The sequence below is a fragment of the Ranitomeya variabilis genome, chromosome 4, assembly GCF_051348905.1.
Source record: "Ranitomeya variabilis isolate aRanVar5 chromosome 4, aRanVar5.hap1, whole genome shotgun sequence".
In the NCBI taxonomy this organism is placed as follows: Eukaryota; Metazoa; Chordata; class Amphibia; order Anura; family Dendrobatidae; genus Ranitomeya; species Ranitomeya variabilis.
Genome location: NC_135235.1, coordinates 524,288,290 through 524,299,885, shown reverse-complemented (window position 1 = coordinate 524,299,885; position 11,596 = coordinate 524,288,290).

Here is an 11,596-nt window from a genome sequence, read left to right as displayed (position 1 = left end):
CGACATGGTGTCCGATCTCAATTCCAGGGAATTCTATGTTGAAAAAGTCAAATGGCGCTCCTTCCCTTCTGAGCTCTACTGTGCACCCAAACAGAGGTTTATCCCCCACATACGGGGTATCGACATACTCAGGACAAATTGCACAACAACTTTTGGGGTCTAATTTGTCCTTCTACCCTTGGGAAATTAAAAAAGTGGGGGTGAAAAGATCATTTTTGTGAAAAAAAAATGATTTTTAATTTTTTCGGCTCTACGTTATAAACTTGTGTGAAGCACTTGGGGGTTCAAAGTGTTGACCACATGCCTACATAAGTTCCTTAGGGGGTCTAGTTTCCAAAATGGGGTCACTTGTGGGGGGTTTCCACTGTTTAGGCACATCAGCGGCTTTCCAAACGCGACATGGTGTCTGTTATGTGTTATGGACTGGTAATTTAGGAGCGACATGCGACTAGCTCTGGGCAGGTGGTAACTATACAGACCGCAGTTCCTGATCTTAACACAACACTAGCAGTAGCCGTGGAATGTTCCTGTCACTCCCTGGACATCTCGTCACAGCCGGAGAACTAGCTACCCCTAAAGGAAGAAACAGGAAAGCTATCTTGCCTCAGAGAAAATCCCCAAAGGATAGGACAGCCCCCCACAAATATTGGCTGTGAGAGGAGAAGGAAATAACATACGTAGTATGAAACAAGATTTAGCAAAGGAGGCCAATTCTAGCTAGATAGACAGTAAGGAAAGAAACACTGTGTGGTCAGTAATAAAAACTAGAAAAAGTCCACCGCAGAGATATGCAAAAATCTCCACACCTGACTAAAGGTGTGGAGGGCAAAAACTGCAGCCCAGAGCTTCCAGCTTAGCTGAATAGATCCATACTGATAAGCTGGACAAATTAGCAAAACATAGAATGTGCTGAACAATAAAGTCCACAACAAGTGGACAGCAAAAGGACAAAAAGACTTATCTTTGCTGAACTGGACAGAGTGTCAGAGAAATCCAAAAGAGCAGTGGCTCCAAGCAGGAACAATTGACAACTGGCATTGATTAAGGAATAAGGCCAGACTAAAATAGCCGAGCCAGAAAGACGATCAGTGGGAGCAGCTGCTGATGCTAAATCCAAGAAGCAGCTATACCACTCAAAACCACAGGAGGGAGCCCAAGAGCAGAATTCACAAAAGTGCTACTTACAACCACCGGAGGGAGCCCAAGAGCGGAATTCACAACAGTACCCCCCACTTGAGGAGGGGTCACCGAAACCTCACCAGAGCCCCCAGGCCGATCAGGACGAGCCAAGTGAAAAGCACGAACCAAATCGGCAGCATGGACATCGGAGGCAACCACCCAAGAATTATCCTCCTGGCCATAACCCTTCCACTTAACAAGATACTGAAGCCTCCACCTCGAAAAACGAGAATCCAAAATTTTCTCAACCACATATTCCAACTCCCCCTCAACCAACACCGGGGCAGGAGGATCAACAGAGGGAACAACGAGTACCACATATCTCCGCAACAAAGATCTATGGAAAACATTGTGGATGGCAAAAGAGGCTGGAAGGGCCAAACGAAAAGACACTGGATTGATAATCTCAGAGATCTTATAAGGACCAATAAACAGAGGCTTGAACTTAGGGGAAGAAACCTTCATAGGAACATGACGAGAAGATAACCAGACTAAATCCCCCACACGAAGCCGAGGACCAACACACCGACGGCGGTTAGCAAAACGCTGAGCCTTTTCCTGAGACAACGTCAAATTGTCTTCCAGATGAGTCCAAATCTGCTGTAACCTGTCCATCACAGAATCTACACCAGGACAATCAGAAGGCTCAACCTGCCCTGAAGAAAAACGAGGATGGAAACCAAAATTACAAAAAAAAGGCGAAACCAAAGTAGCCGAACTGGCCCGATTATTAAGGGCAAACTCAGCCAACGGCAAGAAAGCCACCCAATCATCCTGATCAGCAGACACAAAGCATCTCAAATAGGTTTCCAAGGTTTGATTAGTTCGCTCAGTTTGGCCATTTGTCTGAGGATGGAACGCCGAAGAAAAAGACAAATTAATGCCCATCCTAGGACAAAAGGCCCGCCAAAACCTGGAAACAAACTGGGAACCTCTGTCAGACACAATATTTTCCGGAATGCCATGCAAACGAACCACATGCTAAAAAAACAATGGAACCAAATCAGAGGAGGAAGGCAATTTAGGCAAAGGTACCAAATGGACCATTTTAGAAAACCGGTCACAAACCACCCAGATAACAGACATCCTCTGGGACACAGGAAGATCCGAAATAAAATCCATGGAAATATGCGTCCAGGGCCTCTCAGGGACAGGCAAAGGCAAAAGCAACCCACTAGCGCGGGAACAGCAAGGCTTAGCCTGGGCACAAGTCCCACAGGACTGCACAAAAGAACGCACATCCCGCGACAAGGATGGCCACCAAAAGGACCTAGCCACCAAGTCTCTGGTACCAAAAATCCCAGGATGACCAGCCAACACCGAACAATGAACCTCAGAAATTACCTTACTTGTCCATCTATCAGGAACAAACAGCTTCCCCACAGGACAGCGGTCAGGTTTATCAGCCTGAAATTCCTGAAGCACCCGCCGTAAATCAGGGGAGATGGCAGAAAGAATCACCCCTTCCCTAAGAATGCCAACCGGCTCAAGAACTCCAGGAGAATCAGGCAAAAAACTCCTAGAGAGGGCATCCGCTTTAACATTCTTAGATCCCGGAAGATATGAAACCACAAAATCGAAACGGGAGAAAAACAGGGACCATCGAGCCTGTCTAGGGTTCAGCCGCTTGGCCGACTGGAGGTAAATCAGATTCTTATGATCGGTCAAGACCACAATACGGTGCTTGGCCCCCTCAAGCCAATGTCGCCACTCCTCAAATGCCCACTTCATAGCCAACAACTCCCGATTGCCGACATCATAATTGCGTTCCGCAGGCGAAAACTTTCGGGAAAAGAAGGCACATGGTTTCATCAAGGAACCATCAGAATTCCTCTGTGACAAAACGGCCCCTGCCCCAATCTCAGAAGCGTCAACCTCAACCTGAAAAGGAAGAGACACATCCGGCTGACGCAAGACAGGAGCAGAAGTAAATCGACGCTTAAGCTCCTGAAAGGCCTCAACAGCCTCAGAGGACCAATTTGTCACATCAGCGCCTTTCTTCGTCAAATCGGTCAGGGGCTTAACCACACTGGAAAAGTTGGCAATGAAACGGCGATAAAAATTAGCAAAGCCCAAAAATTTCTGAAGGCTCTTCACAGATGTGGGTTGAATCCAGTCATGAATGGCCTGGACCTTAACAGGATCCATTTCTATAGACGAAGGAGAAAAAATAAACCCCAAAAAAGAGACATTCTGAACTCTAAATAGGCACTAAGGGTACCGTCACACAGTCACACTTTGATCGCTACGACGGTACGATTCGTGACGTTCCAGCGATATCCATACGATATCGCAGTGTCTGACACGCAGCAGCGATCAGGGATCCTGCTGAGAATCGTACATCGTAGCAGATCGTATGGAACTTTCTTTCGTCGCTTGATCACCCGCTGACATTGCTGGATCGTTGTGTGTGACAGCGATCCAGCGATGTGTTCGCTTGTAACCAGGGTAAACATCGGGTAACTAAGCGCAGGGCCGCGCTTAGTAACCCGATGTTTACCCTGGTTACCAGCGTAAACGTAAAAAAAACAAACAGTACATACTTACATTCCGGTGTCTGTCCTCCGGCGTCTCGGCTTCTCTGCACTGTGAGCGCCGGCCAGCCAGAAAGCGAGCACAGCGGTGACGTCTGACGTCACCGCTGTGCTTTCTGGCCGCTGTGCTTACACAGTGCAGAGAAGCTGAGACGCCGGGGGACAGACACCGGAATGTAAGTATGTACTGTTTGTTTTTTTTACGTTTACGCTGGTAACCAGGGTAAACATCGGGTTACTAAGCGCGGCCCTGCGCTTAGTAACCCGATGTTTACCCTGGTTACCCGGGGACTTCGGCATCGCTCCAGCGCCGTGATTGCAATGTGTGACCGCAGTCTACGACGCTGGAGCGATAATCATACGATCGCTGCGACGTCACGGATCGTGCCGTCGTAGCGATCAAAATGGCACTGTGTGACGGTACCCTTAGACTCCTTCACAAATAGAGCATTATCACGAAGGATCTGGAATACCATCCTGACCTGCTTCACATGAGACTCCCAATCATTGGAAAAAATCAAAATATCATCCAAATACACAATCAAGAATTTATCAAGATAATTGCGGAAAATATCATGCATGAAGGACTGAAATACAGAAGGAGCATTAGAAAGCCCGAAAGGCATCACCAGGTATTCAAAATGGCATTCGGGCGTATTAAATGCAGTTTTCCATTCGTCACCCTGTTTAATACGAACAAGATTATGTGCCCCACGAAGGTCAATCTTGGTAAACCAACTAGCCCCCTTAATCCGAGCAAACAAATCAGAGAGCAAAGGTAAAGGGTATTGGAATTTGACCGTGATCTTATTAAGAAGGCGATAATCAATACAGGGTCTCAAGGAGCCATCCTTCTTGGCAACAAAAAAGAATCCCGCTCCCAATGGTGACGAAGACGGACGAATATGCCCCTTCTCCAAGGACTCCTTAACATAGCTCCGCATAGCGGTATGTTCTGGCACAGACAGGTTGAAAAGTCGGCCCTTAGGGAACTTAGAGCCTGGAATCAAGTCAATAGCACAATCACAGTGCCTATGTGGAGGAAGGGAACTGGACTTGGGCTCATCAAATACATCCTGGAAATCTGACAAAAATTCAGGAACATCAGAAGAGGGGGAAGAGGAAATTGACATTAAAGGAACGTCACTATGTACCCCTTGACAACCCCAACTAGTCACAGACATCGATTTCCAATCCAACACTGGATTGTGTACTTGTAACCATGGAAAACCCAGTACAACAACATCAAGTAAATTGTGCAATACCAGAAAACGACAATCTTCCTGATGTGCTGGAGCCATGCACATAGTCAGCTGAGTCCAATACTGAGGTTTATTCTTGGCCAACGGTGTAGCATCAATACCCCTCAAAGGAATAGGGCTCTGCAAAGGCTGCAAAGAAAAACCACAGCGCCTGGCAAATTCTAAGTCCATTAAGTTCAGGGCAGCGCCTGAATCCACAAATGCCATGACAGAGAAAGATGACAATGAGCAAATCAGGGTCACAGACAGGAGAAACTTAGGCTGTACAGTACTAATGGTAACAGATCTAGCGACCCACTTAATACGCTTAGGGCAATCAGAGATAGTATGGACTGAATCACCACAGTAAAAACACAGCCCATTCTGACGTCTGTATCCCCTCTGTTCCGCTCTAGTCAGAATCCTATCACATTGCATAGGCTCAGGACTCTGTTCAGAGGATGCTGCCATATGGTGCACCACTTTGCGCTCGCGCAGGTGCCGATCGATCTGAATGGCTAGAGACATAGATTCGCTCAGACCAACAGGCGTGGGGAACCCCACCATAACATCTTTAAGGGCTTCAGAAAGACCCTTTCTGAAAATTGCTGCCAGAGCGTCCTCATTCCATTTAGTGAGCACAGACCATTTTCTAAATTTCTGGCAGTATAATTCTGCCGCTTCCTGACCCTGGCACAGAGCCAACAAGGTTTTTTCCGCATGATCCACAGAGTTAGGTTCGTCATACAATAATCCGAGCGATTGAAAAAATGCATCTACATTAAGCAATGCCGGATCCCCTGACTCAAGGGAGAATGCCCAGTCCTGAGGGTCACCACGCAGCAGAGAAATAACTATTTTAACTTGCTGAGTGGGGTCACCAGAGGAACGGGGTTTCAGAGCAAAAAACAATTTGCAGTTATTTTTAAAGTTCAAAAACTTAGATCTATCCCGGTAAAACAAGTCTGGAGTAGGAATTCTAGGCTCTAAGGCTGGAGTCTGAACAACATAATCTTGGATACTCTGAACTCTTGCAGCAAGCTGATCCACATGAGAAAACAAACCCTGAAAATCCATGTCCGCGCCGAAATCCACCCAGAGATTAAGAGGAAGGAAAAAGACAAAACAGACTAAAGAAAAAAAAATGGCTCAGAACTCTTTTTCTTTTCCTTCTTTTGAGATGCATTCAACTCATTTTTGGCCAGTTGTACTGTTATGGACTGATAATTTAGGAGCGACATGCGACTAGCTCTGGGCAGGTGGTAACTATACAGACCGCAGTTCCTGATCTTAACACAACACTAGCAGTAGCCGTGGAATGTTCCTGTCACTCCCTGGACATCTCATCACAGCCGGAGAACTAGCTACCCCTAAAGGAAGAAACAGGAAAGCTATCTTGCCTCAGAGAAAATCCCCAAAGCATAGGACAGCCCCCCACAAATATTGGCTGTGAGAGGAGAAGGAAATGACATACGTAGTATGAAACAAGATTTAGCAAAGGAGGCCAATTCTAGCTAGATAGACAGTAAGGAAAGAAACACTGTGCGGTCAGTAATAAAAACTAGAAAAAGTCCACCGCAGAGATATGCAAAAATCTCCACACCTGACTAAAGATGTGGAGGGCAAAAACTGTAGCCCAGAGCTTCCAGCTTAGCTGAATAGATCCATACTGATAAGCTGGACAAATGAGCAAAACATAGAATGTGCTGAACAATAAAGTCCACAACAAGTGGACAGCAAAAGGACAAAAAGACTTATCTTTGCTGAACTGGACAGAGTGTCAGAGAAATCCAAAAGAGCAGTGGCTCCAAGCAGGAACAATTGACAACTGGCATTGATTGAGGAATAAGGCCAGACTAAAATAGCCGAGCCAGAAAGACGATCAGTGGGAGCAGCTGCTGATGCTAAATCCAAGAAGCAGCTATACCACTCAAAACCACAGGAGGGAGCCCAGGAGCAGAATTCACAAAAGTGCTACTTACAACCACCGGAGGGAGCCCAAGAGCGGAATTCACAACAGTTATGATCCGGTGACCTTGGAGCCGCAAGAGACTTTCTCAGGAGTAGGTGGAACCTATACTGACCGCAATCCCTAAACTGACACCGCAACTAGAAGTAGCCGTGGGATGTACCTAACAATCCTAGACACCTCGACACAGCCGGAGGACTAAATACCCCTATAGATGGAAATGGGAATCCTATCTTGCCTCAGAGCAGAACCCCAAAGGATAGACATCCCCCCACAAATATTGACTGAGAGTATTAGAGGAAAGACACACGCAGGCAGAAAACAGGGTTTAGCAAAAGAGGCCACTCTCTAGCTAAATAGGAAAGGATAGGACAGAATGCTAAGCGGTCAGTAATAAAACACTGAAAATATCCACAGCAGATAATACAAAAATTCCACCATCTAACTAAAGACATGGAACGTATATCTGCATCTCCTGAGAATCCAACTTGACTGGAAAAATCCTGGCACAGTCTAAGCTGGACAAGAAAAAAACAATGAATAGCACTGATCTGTAAAGCACACAGCATGTGTGCTGCAGAAACAAAAACCAGACACTTATCTTTGCTGAATTGGCAGCAGGGCAGGAGGAACCAGACTGAGATCCAAACCTTCCAAGAACAATGGACAACTGGCAAGGACTAATGAATCCTGCAACCTTAAATACCCCAGTCAGCACTGCAATCAGCAGGGACACCTGCCCAGGATTGCAACCCAGGGACAACTGTATTACCACCAACAACCACCGGAGGGAACCCAAGAGCAGAATTCACAACAGTACCCCCCCTTGAGGAGGGGTCACCGAACCCTCACCAGAGCCCCCAGGCCGATCAGGACGAGCCAGATGAAAGGCACGAACCAAATCAGCAGCATGGACATCAGAGGCAAAAACCCAAGAATTATCCTCCTGGCCATAACCCTTCCATTTGACAAGGTACTGAAGCCTCCGCCTCGAAAAGCGAGAATCCAAAATCTTCTCAACCACATACTCCAACTCCCCATCAACCAACACCGGGGCCGGAGGATCAACAGAGGGAACAACGGGCACCACATATTTCTGCAATAAAGATCTATGGAAGACATTATGGATAGCAAAAGAGGCCGGAAGCGCCAATCGAAAAGACACCGGATTAATAATCTCAGAAATCCTATAAGGACCAATAAACCGAGGCTTAAACTTAGGGGAAGAAACCTTCATAGGAACATGACGGGAAGACAACCAAACCAGATCCCCAACCCGAAGCCGGGAACCAACACACCGACGACGGTTAGCAAAACGTTGAGCCTCCTCCTGAGACAACACCAAATTGTCCACCACATGAGCCTAAATCTGCTGCAACCTGTCAACCACAGAATCCACACCGGGACAGTCAGAAGGCTCAACCTGCCCTGAAGAAAAACGAGGATGAAAACCAAAATTACAAAAGAAGGGCGAAACCAAAGTAGCCGAACTAGCCCGATTATTAAGGGCAAACTCGGCCAATGGCAAGAAAGCCATCCAATCATCCTGATCAGCAGACACAAAGCATCTCAAATAAGTCTCCAGGGTCTGATTAGTTCGCTCGGTTTGGCCATTTGTCTGAGGATGAAATGCGGAAGAAAAAGACAAATCAATGCCCAGCCTAGCACAAAAGGCCCGCCAAAACCTAGAAACAAACTGGGAACCTCTGACGGACACAATATTCTCCGGAATACCATGCAAACGAACTACATGCTGAAAAAACAACGGAACCAAATCTGAAGAGGAAGGCAATTTAGGCAAAGGCACCAAATGAACCATCTTAGAAAACCGGTCACAAACCACCCAGATAACCGACATCCTCTGGGAAACCGGAAGATCAGAAATAAAATCCATAGAAATATGCGTCCAGGGCCTCTCAGGGACCGGCAATGGCAAAAGCAACCCACTAGCATGGGAACAACAAGGCTTGGCCCGCGCACACGTCCCACAGGACTGCACAAAAGAACGCACATCACGTGACAAAGAAGGCCACCAAAATGACCTACCAACCAAATCTCTGGTACCAAAAATACCAGGATGGCCAGCCAACACAGAACAATGAACCTCAGAAATCACTCTACTAGTCCATCTGTCAGGAACAAACAGTTTCCCCACCGGACAGCGGTCAGGTTTGTCAGCCTGAAATTCCTGAAGAACCCGTCGTAAATCAAGGGAAATGGCAGAGAGGACCACCTCTTCTTTCAGAATGCTGACCGGTTCAAGGACCTCAGGAGAATCAGGCAAAAAACTCCTAGAGAGGGCATCAGCCTTAATATTCTTAGAACCCGGAAGATACGAGACCACGAAATCAAAACGGGAAAAAAACAAGGACCATCGAGCCTGTCTAGGATTCAGCCGTCTGGCAGACTCGAGGTAAATCAGATTCTTATGATCGGTCAAGACCACAATACGGTGCTTAGCTCCCTCAAGCCAATGTCGCCACTCCTCAAACGCCCACTTCATAGCCAACAATTCCCGATTGCCGACATCATAATTGCGTTCGGCAGGCGAAAACTTACAGGAAAAGAAGGCACACGGTTTCATCAAGGAACCAACAGGATCCCTCTGGGACAAAACGGCCCCTGCGCCAATCTCAGAAGCGTCAACCTCAACCTGAAACGGAAGAGAAACATCCGGTTGACGCAACACCGGGGCAGAAGTAAATCGGCGTTTAAGCTCCTGAAAGGCAGAGACAGCTGCAGAGGACCAATTCGCCACATCAGCGCCTTTCTTCATCAAATCGGTCAAGGGTTTAACCACGCTGGAGAAGTTAGCAATGAAACAGCGATAAAAATTAGCAAAGCCCAAAAATTTCTGAAGGCTCTTCACGGATGTGGGTTGAATCCAATCATGAATGGCCTGAACCTTAACCGGATCCATCTCGATAGATGAGGGAGAAAAAATGAAGCCCAAAAAAGAAACCTTCTGCACTCCAAAGAGACACTTAGACCCCTTCACAAACAGCATTATCACGAAGGATCTGAAATACCATCCTGACCTGCTTCACATGAGACTCCCAATCATCGGAAAAGATCAAAATGTCATCCAAATATATAATCAAGAATTTATCAAGATAAGTCCGGAAGATATCATGCATGAAGGACTGAAAAACAGATGGAGCATTAGAGAGCCCGAATGGCATCACAAGGTATTCAAAATGGCCTTCGGGCGTATTAAACGCAGTTTTCCATTCATCACCCTGCTTAATATGAACAAGATTATATGCCCCCCGAAGGTCAATTTTAGTAAACCAACTAGCCCCCTTAATCCTAGCAAACAAATCGGAAAGCAGAGGTAAAGGGTATTGAAACTTGACCGTGATCTTATTCAAGAGGCGATAATCAATACATGGTCTCAAGGAGTCCTCCTTCTTAGCAACAAAAAAAAATCCCGCTCCCAACGGTGAAGAAGATGGCCGAATATGCCCTTTCTCCAAAGACTCCTTAACATAACTCCGCATAGCGGTATGTTCAGGCACAGACAGGTTGAAAATTCGGCCCTTAGGAAACTTACAGCCTGGAATCAAGTCAATAGCACAATCACAGTCCCTATGCGGTGGAAGGGAACTGGACTTGGGCTCATCGAATACATCCTGAAAATCAGACAAAAACTCTGGAATTTCAGAAGAGGAAGAAGAGGAAATTGACATCAAAGGAACGTCATTGTGAACCCCCTGACAACCCCAACTAGTCACAGACATAGACTTCCAATCCAACACAGGATTATGTACCTGCAACCACGGAAAACCCAGCACGATAACATCATGCAAATTATGGAACACCAGAAATCGACAGTCTTCCTGATGGGCTGGCGCCATGTGCATGGTCACCTGTGTCCAAAACTGAGGCTTATTTTTAGCCAAAGGTGTAGCATCAATCCCCCTTAAAGGAATAGGATTCTGCAAAGGCTGCAAGGGAAAACCACAACGCCTGGCAAACTCAAAATCCATTAAGTTCAAGGCGGCGCCTGAATCCACAAACGCCATGACAGAAAATGAAGACAATGAGCAGATCAAGGACACAGATAACAGAAATTTAGGTTGTACAGTACTGATGGTAAATGAACTAGCGATCCTCTTTGTACGCTTAGGGCAGACTGAAATGACATGAGAAGCATCGTCACAATAAAAACACAACCTATTCTGACGTCTGAATCCTTGTTGTTCCGTTCTAGACAGAATCCTATCACATTGCATTGGCTCAGGCATCTGCTCTGAGGACAACGCCACAGCGCGCACAGTTCTGCGCTCTCGCAAACGCCGATCAATCTGAATGGCCAGAGACATAGAATCACTCAGACCGGAAGGCGTGGGAAACCCCACCATAACATCTTTAACGGATTCAGAAAGACCCTTTCTGAAAATTGCCGCCAAAGCATCATCATTCCATTTAGTCAACACAGACCATTTTCTAAATTTCTGACAATATAATTCTGCTGCTTCTTGACCCTGAGACAGGGCCAACAAGGTCTTCTCTGCTTGATCCACAGAGTTTGGTTCATCATATAATAATCCTAAAGCCTGAAAGAAGGCGTCTACATTAAGCAAGGCCGGATTCCCAGATTCCAGGGAAAATGCCCAATCCTGAGGATCGCCACGCAGCAGGGAGATGAGAATTTTAACCTGCTGAATGGA